This window comes from Papio anubis, chromosome 1, assembly GCF_008728515.1.
Source record: "Papio anubis isolate 15944 chromosome 1, Panubis1.0, whole genome shotgun sequence".
Classification (NCBI taxonomy): domain Eukaryota; kingdom Metazoa; phylum Chordata; class Mammalia; order Primates; family Cercopithecidae; genus Papio; species Papio anubis.
In genome coordinates, this window is record NC_044976.1 from 214,751,564 (window position 1) to 214,770,967 (window position 19,404).

The window sequence follows — 19,404 nt, forward strand, 5'->3', positions numbered from 1 at the left end:
GTTTTTTATAAAGTATATAAATCTGTTTTTTTCCTTCCAAATTATTGGGTGGATTGTGTAATTATTAAGAGCCTTTGATCTGAGGGTCTCTGTGTGTCTCATCTCTCTATTTTTCTTTTCTTTTTTTTTTCCTGTGGCGGAGTTTCGCTCTTGTTGCCCAGACTGGAGTGCAATGGCACGATCTCGGCTCACCGCAACCTGCACCTCCCGGGTTCAAGCGATGCTCCTGCCTCAGCCTTCCAATTAGCTGGGATTACAGGCATGCGCCACCACCCCCGGCTAATTTTGTATTTTTATTAGAGATGGGGTTTCTCCATATTGGTCAGGCTGGTCTCAAACTCCGACCTCAGGTGATCCGACCGCGTTGGCCTCCCAAGATTAACAGGCGTGAGGCACCGCGCCCGGCCTGATCTCTTTACTGACGCATGCCCACGGGAGAGCAAGGAATTGCTAACTTCAGTAGTTACTTGGGAATTTCATCGAAAAGTGACAACTCCTTTCCATCTTTCATACTTATTTTTCCCACCATCTTCTGGGTTTTGCTAATTATCTTTTGAGTATTCCAATAGTACTATGATAGGCTTAAAAAAAAAAAAAAAGAACAGAAAAGGAAACAGCTGGGAAATCCACCAGCAGAGTTAAGTTCCATGTACCAAATTATTTTTTTTCATATATTCATATTCTTACATATTATATGTACCATCTTTTCATCCCACTCTACTTTCGGAGTGAGCATAATTCCTGGGAACGCTCTCGGAGTCCATCTGCTCTGACTACTTATCTCCCACCTGAAGCTATCATGTCCCACTCGGAGCATCGTAATCATTTTCACAGCAACTGAATGTGATTTCACACACAGCGGATTATGACTTCTGTGGGGAGTGAGCAGTGTAAAATGATTAACCCCTTAGGACAGGGACCCCATTTCACACTAATCTCCTTAGCAACCAACAGAAGACAGGAAAATGGACAGCATAAATGGATTGAGGAGAATGCAGCAGCCCATTTAACGATCAGTTCTAACTACCTCCGGAACATATTTCCAACCAGCAGTGAAAGCTGACACCAAAGAGTATTGAGCACATTTCCCTGGGAAAGATGGCACTCGTGTGGAAGAAGGACATGGGAACGTATGTCATAAAAATTGGGGGTCCATCAGGGGTGAAGTCTTGCCTGACTGTGGTGGGCCGCTGGGCCAGTAGGACTCCCGGACAGACAGAGTCACAGAATGCATGGATGATGGGGTTCCGAATGGCTTAAGTCTAAATGAGTTGATTCTAATTTTGTCTGGTTCCTTTATGTTTTGGGGAAGAAGAGCTATGCCATGCATAGGTTTGTGAATTAATACTCATAACCTCCCTATAATTACAGAAATAAGGATAACCCAAAGGTCTTGATTTTTTTTTTCCCCCTAAAATATTTCTTTTTCCCTAAAAGACTTCATGGCAATTGAATACCCTGTTTTCAGTTTACTGTTGTTGGTTCAAGGAAGGGAGTTTTTGTTGGGAAGAAGAAAGTCAATCTCAACAATGCCACAACTGTTTCTTTTTTTTTTTTTTTAAATAACCTTCCATGCCTGTGACACAGGCAGCTAACATAATGGGTTCCATTATATTTGAATGCTTCTGAAGTTAATGCTACCTTTTTCTGCATGACTTACATATAGAGGAAGTCGGGTTGGTTTGTAGCCAATGGCTGTTAGATTTGGTGACTAACAGTAAGTATCTCGGTGACAAAATGTTTCTCTCTGCATCACCATTAATTTTGGAATCTTCACCAGAGCTGATTGATCAACTCAGACAACACTCTTTATAAAGCATAATGAAATTAGAATTTTGGTTTAGTCATAAATGTGGTTACAGGGCAGGATTTGAAAGCATCTTCTGTCGCTGAAGAGAAGACTATCATCGAAGAAATTACCGGCATGCTATAGGTATCCAGGCATTGGGAACCTTCTATTGCCCCAGTCAATTATTATTATTTTGATTTTCGACTCAGCAAGTGTATGGACTTGAAAAAATCATCTAATAAACATTCATTAGTAGCTCCCCTTTGCCTGATAGCAGAAAATGAGAAAGAACCAGATGCACCCACTTTAATTAATTGGCATAATCAGGAGTGGTGTGCAATGTCAAGGGTGAAAATTGCTGACTTAAATTGTGACTTTGTGGCTCAAATGAAATCCTGAAGTCTTTTTTCCCCTTGAATCACTACAGAATCAGAGTCTCTGGGTTTTCCTTTCTCATCCATCTGAATTTCTTTCCTTTTTTGGGGGTGGGGGTATGTTCATTTGAAACCCTTTATGTGGTGATAGGTTCCAAATTCCCAGTTCTTCTCCAGGAGAGTTGGGAGTTTATTCCTGAGTTTTCACAGTTCATTCAAAAGACCAACAAAGAGAGGAACAACATCAGGAAGTGTAATGGAAACAATACGTGTCATCCTCCTTTTGCCTGCACGTGGTATAGATTGAAGCAGCAACACCCTGCTTAGAAAATCCTTTTCTGTTGTTCCTGACCAAGCAAACCATCCTTTAGGTCTCTGCTTAGACATCACTTTCTCTGAGAAGTCTCCCCAAACTACCCTCCCTCCCAAACCATCCTACCCTCCATCCTTCCTCCAACTCTGTTAGGCTTCCTTACTCCTGTCTTAGTACTTCATCCACTTTATTTTAGAATTGCCTATTTATGATCTATATTCTCTTTTACTTGGGGTCAGGGACTGTGTCTTCTCACCTCTTTATCTCCAGGATCTAATACAGAGTCTAGCATTCAGTAGGTGCTTCATCAAACCTTTACTGAATGAATGAATGAATGGAAGTAGTGTCTATCTCACCTAGGTATACTTTACTCATTTCTGCATCCTCAGTACCTACTGTTACTGGAAAGGAGTTCCAGTCCAGACCCTATGAGAGGGTTCTTGGATCTCATGCAAGAAAGAATTCGAGACGAGTCCACAAAGTGAAAGCAAGTTTATTAGAGAAGTAAAGAAACAAAAGCATGGCTACTCCATAGACAGATCAGAACCGAGGGCTCCTGGTTGCCCACTTTTATGGTTAGTTTTTCATGATATGCTAAACGAGGGGTGGATTATTCATGCCTCCCCTTTTTAGACCATATAGGGTAACTTCCTGATGTTGCCATGGCATTTGTAAACTGTCATGGTGCTTGTTGGAGTGTAGCAGTGAGGACAACCAGAGTTCACTCTCGTGGCCATCTTGGTAGGATTTGTCCGGCTTCTTTACTGCAACCTGTTTTATCATCAAGGTCTTTAGGACCTGTATCTTGTGCCAACCTCCTGTCTCATCCTGTGATTAAGAATGCCTAAGCTCCTGGGAGTGGAGCCCAGTAGGTCTCAGCCTCATTTTACCCAGCTCCTATTCAAGATGGAGTTGCTCTGTTCAAAAGCCTCTGACCCTACTTGGTGTATCAGTTATCTGTTACTGTATAACAAACCACTACAAAACTTAGTGTCTTAAAACAGCAGCTATTTAGCCATGATTCTGCAGACTAGCAGTTTAGGCTGGCCCAGCTGGTCAGTTCTGGTTTCAGCTGGGCTCCCTCATGTGTCTGTGGTCAGCTTCCAGGCCATTGAGTGCTGGGTGTTCTAAGTTGGCCTCAGCTGGGGGTCTTGTCTCTTTTCCCTGTGATCTTTTATCTTCCAGAAGGCTAGCCTGGGCTTGTTCAAGTGGCAACTGGGCAGGGATGTAGGAAAGTGAGCAGAAGCATGCATGACCTCTTGAGGCCCAAGTTCAACTGGCACAGCATCACTTCTGCTGTATTTTCTTGGCTAAAGAAGTCACAGAGCCAGTCCTGACTTAAAGAGAAGGAAAACTGACTTCTTTGAGAGGAGGAACTGCAAAGGTACATTGCAAAGAGGCAGGGATACATGGAGGAGAGTAATTGAGGACATTTTTGCAAACAATCTATTATTCTTGGCCTAGTGTAGCTCTAAAGCACTTGACTACTTTGAGTCCAACAAGTATTAGATTTAGCCCAAGTCTTGGAAAATCTTCCAAAGAAGATAAAATTTCTCTTTGGTTGCATTCTGAATCCCTGCCCTTCCCCATCTCCTATTCCCTGATCCCTCCACTGCTTTGTGACCCAAGCATGCAGGCCTTGTGTTGCTGTCAGTGCCCAGGTCCTCCTATTCAATGGGTGATACATCCTGGACACCTACTGTTCTCTTGAGCATCTTGCATAAACTAGACCCTGCACCCGACAAGACCACAGCAGTGAGCAAGAAAGACAGATTCCTGTTCTTCACTGGGAAAGATGGATGTTTGACTAGAAACTATGAGTGTTATTAGTTACAAAGACATGCAGGATTGAAGAACAGGTAACAGAGGGGACCTGCCTTGTTGAGGACCTGGCATTTAAGCTGCGACCTAAGGGGTGGGTAGGAAGGGGTGTTCTTGCCACGGAGGAGGTGGCAGTGACAGTGTGGGGCCCAGAGATAGTGCGGTAGAGTGCTTTTCAGAGAGAGGGAATGTGCAGAAAGGCCTTGGTGCGGGGAACTGGGAGAGGACAGAATGGCTTGAGCCCAGGGGTGAGGGATGGCAGAGGTGTGCCAGATCAGGTCTCCTGGGGCTGGGTGAGCCAAGGGACTTTCCCAAGAGATGACTGGAAAGCTGTTGAAGGGTTATAGACATGGGGGAGGTGACGCAATTTCCTTTTGAAAATCATCCTGGGCTGCATAGATAATACATTTAGAGGCGTGCAAGACTGGATGTGAAATTCCTTCCATTCTCCACCATCAAAACACTCTACCCAGCAGGGTGTGAGGAAGAAAGCAATCTGATGACATCGAATTCACCCTGAAGTTACTGAGAACCTTGTCATGGTATTTGTTCAAATCCTGAGTGTGCAGTCTGGGAAACCCTCTGAACTGTGTTCCAGACTGTCCTCTCAGCTTTGAGTGCACATGGGGTACCGGAAACTGGTGCACTGGGGAGGAGAGGGAGCCGTCACTGCCAGCTGCCCGGTGAAACCCCCCATTCATTCTGACGTGGGCTGGCTGGCTGGCAAGGCGGCAGAGGGGCTCAGTGTCACTGTATAAGTCCTCACGGTCCTTGCAAGTGGCTCATTTCAGAGGGGATGGTGCACGGCTCCTTCTCCTCGGGATCTCGAGGCAGGTGCTTCACCTGCCTCTACTTCCCCCTTGCCCATTTTCCCCCAGTTGGGTACTATTTTACCTTTTCATTGGACGTCATTTAAAAAATGTGGTAACTCACCGACACTTCTCACTGCCTTAGGCATCTGGTTTTCTGTGTGACATAGGGGCCTCCCTTCTGACCCTGTCTCCCGGGAGTATCTTTAGGCAGTGCTTCTCTAACTTCACTGAACGATTCTGGAAGCAGATTGCTGTCAGTGGAGTCAACCAAATGTGCGTCTGCCAGGCCATTTCCCTTTCCACCTTCCCTCGGTTCTCGGTGGGTCACAGAAGCAATGCGGTAATGACACAGCTTCTTCCTAATAAAACGTCTGCGGCCCCCCTCTGGCCGACCGTTCATTAACCTCGTGGCCCAAACTACTTCTGTGCCATCCCTGCTCTTGAATTTTAACATTCAGAGTTTTCTTCAAAGCCCAGGTCTGCTTCTCAATCATGTTCAATATTAGGTTACTTACAGAATGAAGTCATTATCTTTAATGTTTAATAACTGTGCCACAAAGATAATATAATAAAATCCGAGAAATGTAATTTAGAGAGGCTTTCGACTCAAGTCTTGTGTGTGTGTATGTGTGTGTGTGTTTAATCTTTCCTAATCCTATCCCCAAGGCTAAGAAAAACCTTGTTTTCACTCTGTCTTCTACCTGGTTTGTCTCTTTTGTTTTGTTTTTGCTTGGCAATGTCCTGATGAGTCTGTTTCGGTGATGACTGAGTCTGGGGAGCTGGCAGCAGAGATGACGCTGGGATTGGCACTGGTGCTGCAGGAGGGGGTGGTTGACAGACACAGGAGATGTTGTGGGGTTAGACCCTTGCGGGGCGTGGATTTGGTCAGGTATGGGGAACAAATGACCAGTGTGGACTCTGCTCTTGACACAAATGAACAAAGTGCCCAGATCTGATTCCCCCAGCCCTGGTGGCTTCCAGGTCTTTGAAGGTAGAATTGAGCCTCCCAGCAGATGGCTACTGGTAGTGAAGAGATTCTTGGGGCAACAGCCTGGTCATAAAGAAGGAAGATTTCTTTCTTTCTTTCTTTTTTTTTTTTTTGGAGACGGAGTTTCACTCCTGTTGCCCAGGCTGGAGTGCAATGGCGCAATCTCTGCTCACTGCAACCTCTGTATCCTGGGTTCAAGCAATTCTCCTGCCTCAGCCTCTCGAGTAGCTGGGATTACAGGCATGTGCCACCACGCCCAGCTGATTTTGTATTTTTAGTAGAGACAGGGTTTCTCCATGTTGGTCAGGATGGTCTTGAACTCCCAACCTCAGGTGATCCGCCAGCCTCAGCCTCCCAAAGTGCTGGCATTACAGGCATGAGCCACCGCACCCAGCCAATTTCTTTCTTTTTATTTTTTTGTTTAGGAAAATGCATAAAATGGAATGTAGTTATTTTGCTTTGTCTTCTTGGAAGAAACATCAATATGAATAAGTCTTTGAATTTGCGAGTTAAAACTCTGATTTCCCATGGGCAGAATCCCCGTGAGAAGTAAGTCTGTTTGACTGTTTTGAGTTCTTCCTTTAAGGAATATAGACCATAATGGTGGCCTGTGTTGTGTCCTGAGGGGCTGTGGACACGGAGTCTATGGCAAGGTTCATAAAACGCCTAGAGGTTTTTCAGAGGAAGGAGCTACAGAAATGGAAGGCGGCACGGTTGTGTTGGAAACCTCCCACGGGGTCTCTAGGCTCTCATTTCCCTCCAAGTCATAAAGTGAGAGGATCTGTTACAAGTCTCCCCTCTCTTTCCTCCCCTCCCTCTCTTCTTCTGTTCTGAAGGCAAGAAGCAAAGCCTGAGGGTCTAACTATACGGGACAATCCTTCCATAGTTCCTCTGCACACCCCTGTCTTACATCTTTGGAGGAGTTGGATAGCTTTCCTTTTAAAATTTTACAATGACTCCTTTCCTTTTTCTGAATTGCTTTATGAGTTGACTTGTCTTCCTAAGGAGCCAAAGTTAATAAGACTACCCTTGAACAATGTAAACCTGAATCAGGTATGTAGCAGGCTTTTGGTTTTTTATCTAAATGGCTGAATTTTTTTTTCGGGTCTAGCTGTGTTAGGAATAGAGAGAAGAGAATTTCCAGAGGTGGAAGTGAGGAAAGGGTTCAGACTAGTTCTTTTCTTGTCTTTTTTTTTTTTTTTTTTTTCTGAGACAGAGTCCTGCTCTGTCACCCAGGCTGCTGGAGTGCAGGGGCATGATCTCGGCTCACTGCAACCTCCACCTCCCGGGTTCAGGTGATTCTCCTGTCTCAGCTTCCCGAGTAGCTGGGATTACAGGAGCCCACCAGCACACCTGGCTAATTTTTGTATTTTCAGTAGAGACGGGGTTTCACCATGTTGACCAGGCTGGTCTCGAACTCCTGATCTCAAGTGATCCGCCCGCCTCGGCCTCCCAGAGTGCTGGGATGACAGGCGGAGCCGCCGCGCCCGGCGTCGAACTCCTGATCTCAAGTGATCCGCCTGCCTCGGCCTCCCAGAGTGCTGGGATGACAGGCAGAGCCGCCGCGCCCGGCCTCGAACTCCTGATCTCAAGTGATCCGCCCGCCTCGGACTCCCGAAGTGCTGGGATGACAGGCGGAGCCGCCGCGCCCGGCCTCGAACTCCTAATCTCAAGTGATCCGCGCGCCCCAGCCTCCCAGAGTGCTGGGATGACAGGCGGAGCCGCCGCGCCCGGCCGGGTGTTCCTGAGGGAACCAGGTTGAGTTCTGCAGATGCTTCTGGTTTCGACTCCGCTCTCATATTTTCTAAAGTACATCCTAGTCTCTCTTAACTCATGGGGAAAATTGCAGAGAGTTAGTGTCCGTATAGTATGTGACACCAATCAAGACATACATAAAGAAGCATAAACATGTTTTTAAAAAAACCATTATTTGGGATGGAGAGAAAGTATCCCTTTTCAAACATTTGATATAACTTCATACATCCTAGGGAAATGTTTACACACACCATTGGTTTAAAATTTTAGCTAAATTAATTAGGTACTTCAGTTCAACAAAATAACAAAATGGTCAATTCTGTCAGTTTTTTAATTGATTTTTCACAACATGGAACCAGTAGACTGCTTGACTTAATCGGTCGTTTGTGTGATACAGACGCAGGCCTAGAGGAATAAGGTTGAACTGGGCAGTGGCAGATGACTAAGGTCAAGTTTCAGGAAGACACAGAGGACTCTACCCGTGGGTCCATATCATGAGTTCCTGTCCTCACGTCCATATCATCAGTTCATTTAGTGAATGAAATAATAATCCCTGCCTCTCAAGGTCTCATTTGATTTCACATTCAGTGGCGTTTTCAGTCTGTGTTGAAAAGCACATGAGATGTGGATGCATTTACACACATGGTGAGCCAGGAAGGAGGTGATGAGAGTGAACTTGGAAGAGATCATTTGAACATTAGAGATGATGATTCTATTTACTATTTTCTTAAGTCCTTACTGGAAATACTACTTTTCACGGACTTGAACTGATTGGAAGTAAGATATGCTGTAAGTCCATTTAGAAAAAATTCTTCCAACTAGTTCTGAGCAGGCTGGATTTGCCTGAGAAACTCTTTAGACCGCATTCTGAGCATGGCTTGGGTGGATTTGCCTTGACCTGATGGCCTTGAGGAATAAGGAAGCCTGAATGGATCTGAAACTGTGTTTAGAACTTGAGTTGGCCTGACACAGCTCTGGTTCACACTTGAACTTATGTGGACACTTCTCTGCCTCTCCATCATTCATCTTTGTACTTCCTGCATCTAGCGTAGTGTTGGTCACATGACAGACGTTCATCAGATGTTCAGAGTTTGGTTGTTTGCCAGCCTAAGACGCTTAGAGTTTACTGAATTGGGTTGTACGTGCTGCTAGGACCTATGACTTTGGGGAAGGAAGTTTTAGGGTTCAGGAACTTTTATGTTTTGTCTTTTTTTTTTTGGGCTAGGAAATTTACCTAAGGTAAATTCAGAGAACCAGGGTGTACAGTGTTATATATGGCATTCCCCACTTAGGAGCAAGTGACTAATACCTGTGTTAACTGAAGTCTTTCTTCTCACAGGTACTGTGCTGAAGAACCATCTCACTGACTGACACCCCTTAATAAGACATTCCCAATCTCCATGATTACAAGATTGGGGTGTGTTTAGAGCCAGAGGCAAGCAGAACAGTGCAGAGATGTGGGTCGTAATCTGAGTGGGGATAGAAGGGATCCAACACAGGTGCCACCAGGCAGCTGCTGGAAGTGGGTTTGGAGCTGCACAGTGTGCACCAAGGTCAGTCCTGGGTGGGGGACGTGCAGCGAAAGGACCATCCCTGAGGGATTCAGACTCCAGATCCCCCGCTTTCCCATCGCCATGGGATGCCCAGAATGTTAGGAACAAAATCCTTGCTCACAAAGTGGGCCTCACTTTTCCCTGCGCAGCTACTAGCTTCCATGTCCTCGTCTTCATGAACTTTCCGTCACGTTCTAGAATTCCATCCCCTCTGCTCCCTGCTGATTCATGCCCACCATTTTCCCAGAGAGCTCAGTCAACGTTCAGCTCTTCAAAAATTCTTTTTCTGGCCTCATCTCAGGACAGTACTTCATTTTGTAGTTTTTCCACACAGAACTCGTAAGCACCTTTGAGCCATTTCATTTATGTCCTGACTTTTTAGCTAGGACGCTTAAGAGCAATGTGGGCCTTGTTTTGTATGTATATGCTGAAGCAAGCGGAACTGACCTACCCAAACTGAACAGTATGGACTGTGTTATACAGATGGTCAGTTCTGGAGGTTTTATTTGATTCTCAAAGTAACTCTGTGAAGGCCGGGCATGGTGACTCATGCCTGTAATCCCAACACTTTGGGAGGCCAAGGTGGGTGGATCACCGGAGGTCAGGAGTTCAAGACCAGCCTGGCCAACATGATGAAACCCCATCTCTACTAAAAATACGAAAATTAGCCGGGTGTGGTGGCACACGCCTGTAATCCCAGCTACTCGGGAGGTTGAGGCAAGAGAATTGCTCGAACTCAGGAGGTGGAGGTTGCAGTGAGCCGAGATCATGTCACTGCACTCCAGCCTGAGTGACAGAGTGAGATTCTGTCTCAAAAAAAAAAAAAAGAGCAATTTTTATTATTTTCATGTTTACAGATGATGAAACTGAAATTCAGAGAGGCCAGGTGACTTAACTAAGGTCATACAGCCGAGTGGAAGGCAGAGCTGGGATCTGAGTCTTTGCTGATTCCATGCCCGTTATTCTTTCTACTGCCATACACTGTCTTTCTGGTTGGCTGAGTCAATAAATTTTGCCTTGAAAAATTAGACTCACAATTTTTTTTTTTTTAAAGCCTTTCTTTGCAGGAAATGTCCTCTGAGAAGCTGTGATTTTTTAGAAAATAATTTGACTTACAGAAAAGGGGTAGGCTCTGCCTAAGGAAAACATGTATGACTTAGTTCTTTATCAAACATTTGAGGGTCTACTCTGTACTGTGCTAGTTGATGGGAGTGGGACTAGGGTCAAATGAGGACGTCGTTTCTGTTCTCCCCGAACCCATAGTCTCATGGCTTGGAGATGGGACACCATGGTGGCAGATGTCGTGTATGCTTGTGAATCTGAAAGACTGATGCCTGTTGGTTTTTTTGTTTGTTTGTTTGTTTGGGGTTTTTTGTTTTTTTTTTTTTGAGACAGAGTCTCGCTCTGTCACCCAGGCTGGAGTGCCGTGGTGTGATCTCTGCTCACTGCAACCTCCACCTCCCAGGTTCAAGCGATTCTCCTGCCTCAGCCTCCCGAGTAGCTGGGATTACAGGCACCCACCACCACGCCCAGCTGATTTTTGTATTTTTAGTAGAGACGGGCTCTCACCATGTTGGCCAGGCTGGTCTTGAACTCCTGACCTCAGGTGATCTGCCTGCCTTGGCCTCCCAAAGTGCTGGGATGACAGGCATGAGCTACTGTGCCCGGCCCTAATGTTCTAACTCATAAGGAAAGTTTACCTTCATTCACTACCAGTAGGCTAATACTATACAAATATTAGTTTCTAGAGTCCGTTGATGGATAAAGAGATAAAATGTGGTCTATGCATACAATGGCATATTCTTCAGTGTGAAGAAAGAATGAAAGATATGTGCTATAGCGGTAACATGAACCTTGAAGACATTATGCCAAGTGAAATAAGCTAAACACAAAAGCACAAACATTGTTGGTTTTGCTCATGTGATAGGCGAAATCGCAGAGAAAGAAAGAATAGAGGCTGCCAGCGGCTGGAGGGAGGGAGAATGGGTGTGGAGTTTCAGCTTTGGAAAGTGAAAATGTTCTGGGTATGGCCATTGGTGATGGTTGCAATACAGTGCAGGAACCTCTGCATTAATGTACTTCATGCTCCTGAATTGTACACCCCAAAATGGTTAAACTGACAAATCTCATGTTACACATACCACACAGGAAATTAGTTTTCAGAATAGCTGACAAGCTATGCTTAGACATGTCTTTAAGGCGGGAGGAAGATGGCAGTGGTCATAGCAGTGTGTGGAACACAGGAGAGACCCCACATGTCACCAATTAGCTCTCCGAATCCAGAACACATCAGGGATGAACAGCCTGCGCTGCCCGTGAGCCGCGAGCTGTTTCACTAGCGTTCCGAACAATTCTGGCAAGGGTGGAGACACTGGACCGGGATCTGGGTAACTCTTTCACAGTTGATTGGGTAAGGAGAAGCGCTGTTCTCAGAGAAATGAGAACATGTGTCTTGGAAGGCTGCCTTTGCTTAATGTTCCACACGATCCAGGAGGCCAGATGGCATTTTATGTGGTTTTCACAACTGTGATTTTGGATTGATTACTAAACCTGTTTGTGTTCCTAACCCAGCTCGCTGCCTCTCGCCTGCCTTTTAGCTTAACCCTCATTCCCAGAGCTCAGTTTGAACAGGCACATTGTTTTTCTTCTGTTCCTTATTATTATTGCATTGGTGCCAGCCTTTAATACCTTCAGCCCTATTTGCTGCTCAGAGTCTAGTGCAGAAAATGAAATCCTTTTTCCAATAAGTGTGATCAAATGAAAGGCTGTCATGTTGCATTTATATCTAAAGTCTGGATTTTTATTTTATTTTGAGTTTGGGTCCCCCGCATGATGGGTTGTAAAAGGATAAAGGATCATTTCTGATGTGGTGCCAGCTTTTCCTCACCCAGCTGACCTCCTACCATCAGATGGTGTTTTCATAGGAAGGCAAATTAATTTTATATTTAATATAAGAAAAACATTATTAGGAAGATTGTAATGAAAATTAAGTAGTTTGCAAAACATTTTAGAATTTTCAAATTACTTTTGCATAAAAAACTTCTTTCAGTTCTTACAACAGTCCTGAGACAGAGTTCAGCAGGTGTCCCCATCTCATATGAGGAAACAGAGGCTCAGAGAAGTTAGGGGGCGTGCCCAAGGTTGCCCAGCTAACATTGGTCAGAGCTGGATCTGGAGAGCATATCTGCTGGGTCCACATCCAGAATGCTTTCCACCATTCTGCTATACCAGCTAGAAAAGAAAATCCCATTTGAGTAAATAATATCAGCAATAGCCACCATTTTCAGCAACTTACCAGGCCATTTACTAAATAAGTCCCTTTGTACTGTAGTAACTCTCATGACTAAGGTCTGCAGACGACTCATTTAATAGGCTGGCAAAGTGAGTCAGAGATTGCGAGGAGAGGCTGAGAGGTTCCTGGGAACATCTCTGTTGACATCTTGAACTGGGCTCCCATTGTTCCAGCAAGGAAACTGGAGGATAGCAGACATTGCTAAATGTCCTTCTGTGAAGAGACTTCTAGTCGTTTTGGTGAAAACACAGTGTCCTGCTGCCTGGCTGAAATCCTGGTGTGGCTTGTGGAGAAGTCTATCTTACCATCTTTCTATTTCTAGTACTTGGCCCAGATCTTGACTAACAGGAATTCAGCAACTATTTGTTGAGTGGAACCTCCGAAGACAGCAGTTTCTTCTCGTGGGGAATTACAGTCTATTGACTTGCTCAATGCAAGTTCATTTTAGTAAGATTTCTTCAGCTGTGTGTTTATATAAATGGACAGCCAGGCAGTGCATGGAAGTGGCTGCCTGGCCAATGTCTGGCTGTGCTGCTTCGTTCTACTCTGGGGAGTGGACCCAGCAGGATTCTTGGACTTGGTGTGGAGTCCCCGGTCAAGCCAGCTCATTACTTCTTCTACCTCTCCTTTGGTTCAAGTTCCTCTTAAAATGCAATCATCATGCCTTCATTGATAGAGGCACAAATGAACTTTTTTTTTTTTTTTTTTTAGGTGGAGTCTTGCTCTATTGCCCAGGCTAGAGTACAGTGGTGCGATCTTTGGCTCACTGCAACCTCTGCCTCCTGGGTTCAAGCGATTCTTCTGCCTCAGCATCCCACGTCACTGGGATTATAGGCACACACCATGACACCCAACTAATTTTTGTATTTTTGGTAGAGATGGGGTTTCGCCATATTGACCAGGCTGGTCTCGAACTCCTGACCTCAGGTGATCCACCCGCCTCGGCTTCCCAAAGTGCTGGGATTACAGGTGTGAGCCACCGCGCCTGGCCAAATTTTTAATTTTTTTATTGAAATGGAGTCTCGCTCTGTCACCCAGGCTGGAGTGCGGTGATGTGATCTCAGCTCACTGCAACCTCCGCCTCCTGGGTTCAAGCGATTCTCCTGCCTCAGCCTCCAAAGTAGCTGGGATTACAGGCGCATGCCACCACACCTGACTAATTTTTATATTTTTAGTAGATATGGGGTTTCACCATGTTGGCCAGGCTGGTCTCGAACTCCTGACCTCAGGTGATCCACCTGCCTCGGCCTCCCAAAGTGCTGGGATTAGAGGCGTGAGTCAACGTGCCCGGCCGAGGCACAAATGAATTTAAATCTCATCGAAATGACAGTGGACTGCCATGGCTCTATGTGGTTTCCCTGGGCCACTTTCTTCTCCCGTCTTCCGGCCGCGTGAGGAGTGGAGGCCGGGGCTCCCTGGCCAGGCTGCTCTGCGTTATTACAGTGATGTATCTTGGAACTGAGCTTGAGCAGGGATCGTCCTGTTTCCTGTTGGAATTGATTTTCTGTCCAACTTTCATTTCCTATTGTGCATTCCTTTGGGGTCAGAGCAGCTTTGTCAGACAAAAGCAGGGCTTTTTGTTTTGGAGATATTCCTGGCTTCTCTTCAGCTGTGTGTTTATATAAATGGACAGCCAGGCAGTGCATGAAAGTGGCTGCCTGGCCAAAGTCTGGCTGGGCTGCTTCGTGGTACTCTGGGGGTTGGACCCAGCAGGATTCTTGGACTTGGTGTGGCGTCCCAGGTCACCCTGTCACTGGCCCTGTGTCTTAACTTGCAGGCATGACTTCATCTGTCAGATGAGCTTTGTTCTCTGAGGCCCGCATCAGAGAGCTCCTCAGAAGAGAGGAAATGTTATATTGCTGTTATCATTTCAAATGCTCACCGCTACGTGAATCTGTTTCAAAGCTTAACAGCCTGTGGGTGAACCACAAAAGCTCAACTGGATCTCAAAGAAATCCCTGGTCAAGCCCTGTGCCTTCTAGTACCCAATTATTTATCAATAAATGTGAAGATTGCAACCTCCAGATTAGTCAGCCGTTGTTGAGATGTGTAAAAATGGTATCCCCAGCACCTTGAAAGGCTGAGTAGGATCAACCCCCAGTTGTTCACTTCCTGTGTCCTCAGAATCCACTTTTGTTTCAGTCCTTCTGGCCCATTCCCATCGTTTTCTGTCAGCGGAATAGCCATGTCCATAAACTCCAACGCTCGACTGTCAGAAATGAAGAACTTGGTTTTCTCTGTTGTCATAATGTTCGCGAGTACATCTGTGAACAGGCATTTTCCCATCATCTTTCCTATATTTCTGGTGAATACTACATCCGTCTATTTGCTGCTTCACAGTCAAAGTGCTGTTTATTGATGTGTAATCAAAGCAACCGGATTACGTTTGTCAGAACGAGTCAGAAAAATCTAATATATATTTACTGTGATACCATAAGGGGTGACAGCCTTTTTGGGCCTCAGTAATCTCGTCTTGGGAGAGACAGCTTATGTGGTGAAGATATCGAAGGACTCGTTGGGATAATTTCTAGAATGGGGTAGTTGCACAGTGCACATGCCTGTCCAAATGACTTGAGTCATGTGATAGCGTCCAGTTTTATGCAACCCAAATTGGCCATTATATTGTTTGGATGGAGGGCTCAAGATGGGGGGGTCCTGGATAGATTGTTGAAGGCAAGTGGTTCCATCAGTTCAGCAGCAATGAACTTAATACCTTTCTCATCACAGTCCTCGCCTCCTCCCTCCTTTTTCTGTGTCACAGAAGCAGTAAGAAACATGGAGGAATTCCCCAACGTATCAGGGAATTTGTTATTTCTTCTAAAACATAAGGAAGCACGTAGCAATAGAAGTGGCAAATGGGCCAGGTGCGGTGGCTCACACCTGTAATCCCAGCACTTTGGGAGGCCGAGGCAGGTGGATCATCTGAGGTCAGCAGTGCGAGACCAGCCTGCCCAATATGGTGAAACCCTGTCTCTACTAAAAATACAAAAATTAGCCAGGCGTGGTGGCAGGCGCCTGTAATCCCAGCTACTCAGGAGGCTGAGGCAGGAGAATCGCTTGAACCCGGGGGCGGGGAGGCAGAGGTTGCAGTGAGCCGAGACTGCCCAGCTTGGGTGACAGAGTGAGACTCTGTCTCAAAAAAAAAAAAAAAAAAAAAAAAAGAAATGCAAATGGACATTTACATGGTGAATTGAAAATTAGGATACACCAGGAAATCTGGATTCTGTTCTTAGTTGTACTTCTAACACAGTCAGTGACCTTAAACACATTTCTTTACTTTGCTCCACCTGAATTCCCTTATCTGCTGTAAAATGAAATTGTTGAACTAAATTAAGTGTTCTTAAAGATCCATTCCAGCCTTGACATTGAACTCAGTACATCAACTTACATGATTTATTTCCACAATCTTAGCAGAATTAATTTGGATTTGTTAATTGTTTGCATCTGGCTAATTATTGCTTGCACACCCTAAGACTATCTAGCAGTAGTAGTTTCTTATATTAACTAAAGGTGCTGTGAAGGAAGCATGGAATTCCCCCAAAATCAAAACTAAAAGAAACTTCTCCTTTAAGGCAAACACTGATAAAATATACAGAAGGCACCCTAACTACACTGGGTCCTTCTGCCCTCTTCAGCAAGTCCTGACTGAGGCGCACAGAATCATTACTGGCTCTTGTGCCACAAAGTGACATCGTCTTTGGCTGTGACACCACATGAAGAGGGAAGGAGGTGTGAGACTGTGAAGACACTCAGGACAGGTGCAGCCTCCTCCACAGGGTAAATGTGATACTTCTCGAGTTAATGACTATGTTGGGAGGTTTTCCAACTCCACCACCTTCCCTACTTCAATGAGGATCCCGGGGGAAGCTCACAGATTTGCAGATCTTTTTACACTAAAGAAGAATAAAGACGAATTCCAGTTCCAGGAGTATAAGCCAGCCACAGACTCAGGGGGCACATTTTGCACTGTCTTTGGGAGAAAGAAAAGTCTAATAACAAATAAGTCTGGTGGGATTTCAGATGAATTCCAGTCTCATTCTTTTGTGATAGCAGAGAGTGAGGTTTTGATATATTTGCTCTAGAGATGGTTCTAAACATGGAGACCCATTGATATCCAGGTATACCCACTCTCCTCTCTGATCAATCCCATTGCTAAACAAGACCAGAGCAAGGCTCAAGGCTCAATAGTTGATGTCAAGTGCTTCTGCCAATTGCCTTCCGACTGGGGAATCAGGAGGATGTTTTTATTCAGGAAGGTATGTCTGACCAATGAAACAAAATGCAGTTGATCTCATTTTAGATTTGGCTCCTGAATCCTCAGAAATATTTGCCTTCACTGACTCTGAGGAGGAAATATCCCTTCTCTTTGGATATCTCCGGGAAGTTGCTTTATTGATTTTTCACCGGTTTGCAGACAAGCCCAAGTCTAAATAAAATTCAAATGTAGCCTAATATTATAAGCCTTTCTTTTATCTGTCTATCCATCTGTCTGTCTGCCTGCCTGCCTGCCTATCCATCTATCCTTACATCCATCCATCCATCCATCCATCCATCCATCCATCCGTACATCTACGTCCATCCATCCATCCATCCATCCATCCATCCATCCATCCATCCATCCATCCATCCATCCATCCCTTCCTTCCACATCCATCCATCCATCCATCCGTCCATCCATCCATCCATCCATCCAACCATCATCCATCCGTACATTCATCCATCCATCCATCCATCCATCCATCATCCATCCCTCTGTACATCCATTCATCCGTACGTCCATCCATCCATCCATCTGTCCATCCCATCCATCCATCCATCCATCCATCCATCCATCCATCCGTCTACCTACATACCTACCTACCTCAGCCTCCCAGATGGTTGAGGCTGCAGGGAGCTATGATCACACCACTGCAGTCCAACCTGAGTGATTCGTGATCGTACCACTGCACTCCAGACTGGGTGACAGAATGAGATCCGTCTTTTTATAAAAAAGTGATTACGAGGGTCTCAGTGCAAAAATGGTTTCCTCCTGCCCATTGTGCCATCTTGCCCAGGCCCAGAGGTGGAGTCATGATGTGAATGTGCTACGTGGTGTCCAGCGCCAGAAGTGTGGGTATAGTGGAGGAAAAAGACACAGAGCCAGGACCAGGATATGGAAACATTTTTGAACCATATGCTTTTAAAAATCACCACCCCATACTAGAGAAAGGACTGAATTAGGTTACTGTTTTCTCTCTAAAAATTGATAAAACAAAATTGTTGTCATGTGAAGAGGAAATCAAAGAGTATGCTGACAAAATATGTGGGAAAATCTAAAGCACAGGGACAGAGGAAGAAAATGGATGACTTGGACTATATCAAAATGGAAAGCTTTTTTTGTTGCAAATGGTACCATTCAGAAAATGACAAAAGCAACCTACAGAATGGGAGAAAATTTTTGCAAATATATTTGATAAAGAAGCTGTACCCAGAATATATGAAAGACTCTTGCCACTCAATAATAGAAAGACAACTCAATTATAAAAATGAGTAAAAGATTTGAATAGACATTTCTTCAAAGAAGATATACAGATGGCCAATAAACACATGAAAAGATAATTCAGCAGCTTGAAGCATTTAGGGGAAGCACACAAGCCAAAAAACTAAAGAAGTGAGATTCCCCTCATCGAGCACTGCATGGCTAGAATAAAAAAAAGATAAACATGAAGTGCTGAAGGAGGGGATGTGATAGGAAATTAGAATCCTTATACACTGTTGAAAAACATAAAACGAGTGCCAAAGTGCAATGGCTCATGCCTGTAATCCCCCAGCACTTTGGGAGGCTGAGGCGTGTGGATCACGAGCAGAGATTGAGACCATCCCAGCTAACACCGTGGTTCTCTACTAAAATACAAAAAAAAAAAAATTGCTGTGGGTGGAGGCGGCAGGTGCCTGTAGCCGTCCCAGCTACTCGCCGAGGCTGGAGGGGGGCAAGTGAGGACTGTGTGAACCCGGGAGGTGGAGCTTGCAGGAGCCGAGATCAAGGCCCACTGGCGCCCAGGGCCCAATAGATGTAGACTGGGCCTCAAAAAAAAAAAAAAAAAAGGAAAAGAAAGAAAGAAAATGTGAAACGATACAGCCCCTGTGGAAAAGAGCTTGGCATTTTCTCAGAGAGTTAAACATATGTTATCATAACACCCAACACCCTATTCCCATATGTACCTGCTGGAAATGAAAACATGTATCCACAAAACCTTGTACATGAATGTTTATAGCAACATTTTTCATAGTAGCCCCCAAATAGAAACAACCTAAATGTCTATCAACTGAGGAATGGGTAAACAAAATGTGGCATGATCTATATAATGGAATATTACTTGGCAATGAAAAGGAATGAAGTGTGGTTCATTCATTGAAACATTATGGTAAGTGAAAGAACCCAGACACAAAAGGTGACATATTGTATGATTCCTTTGAAATAAAATGTCTAAAAGAGGCAAATCTGTAGATACAGTATGTAGATTAGTGGTTTTCAGGGGCTGAATTGGGACAGTTGCAGCTAATGCATATGGAATTTGTTTTAGCTGGAGATATGGAGATAATGAAAATGTTCTAAAATCGATGATGATTTCCCAACCCTGTAAATATACTAAAAAGCATAGAATTGTCCAATTTAAATGGATGAATTATATTTCAATAGAACTGTTTTAAACGTGTTGAAGACCACA

At 44.8% G+C, this 19,404-nt stretch overlaps 1 protein-coding gene across 1 annotated transcript in view; it reads left to right on the forward strand.

The window, feature by feature from the left end:
- Nucleotides 1-321: 321 nt before the first annotated feature.
- Nucleotides 322-19,404, forward strand: part of LOC101017432 (kinesin-like protein KIF26B) — a 429,407-nt gene continuing 410,324 nt past the window's right edge. Inside the window, exon 1 of the mRNA XM_031667904.1 lies at nucleotides 322-1,130. The gene's annotated coding sequence lies outside the window, so the exon portion shown is untranslated. The remainder of the gene's footprint in view (nucleotides 1,131-19,404) is intronic.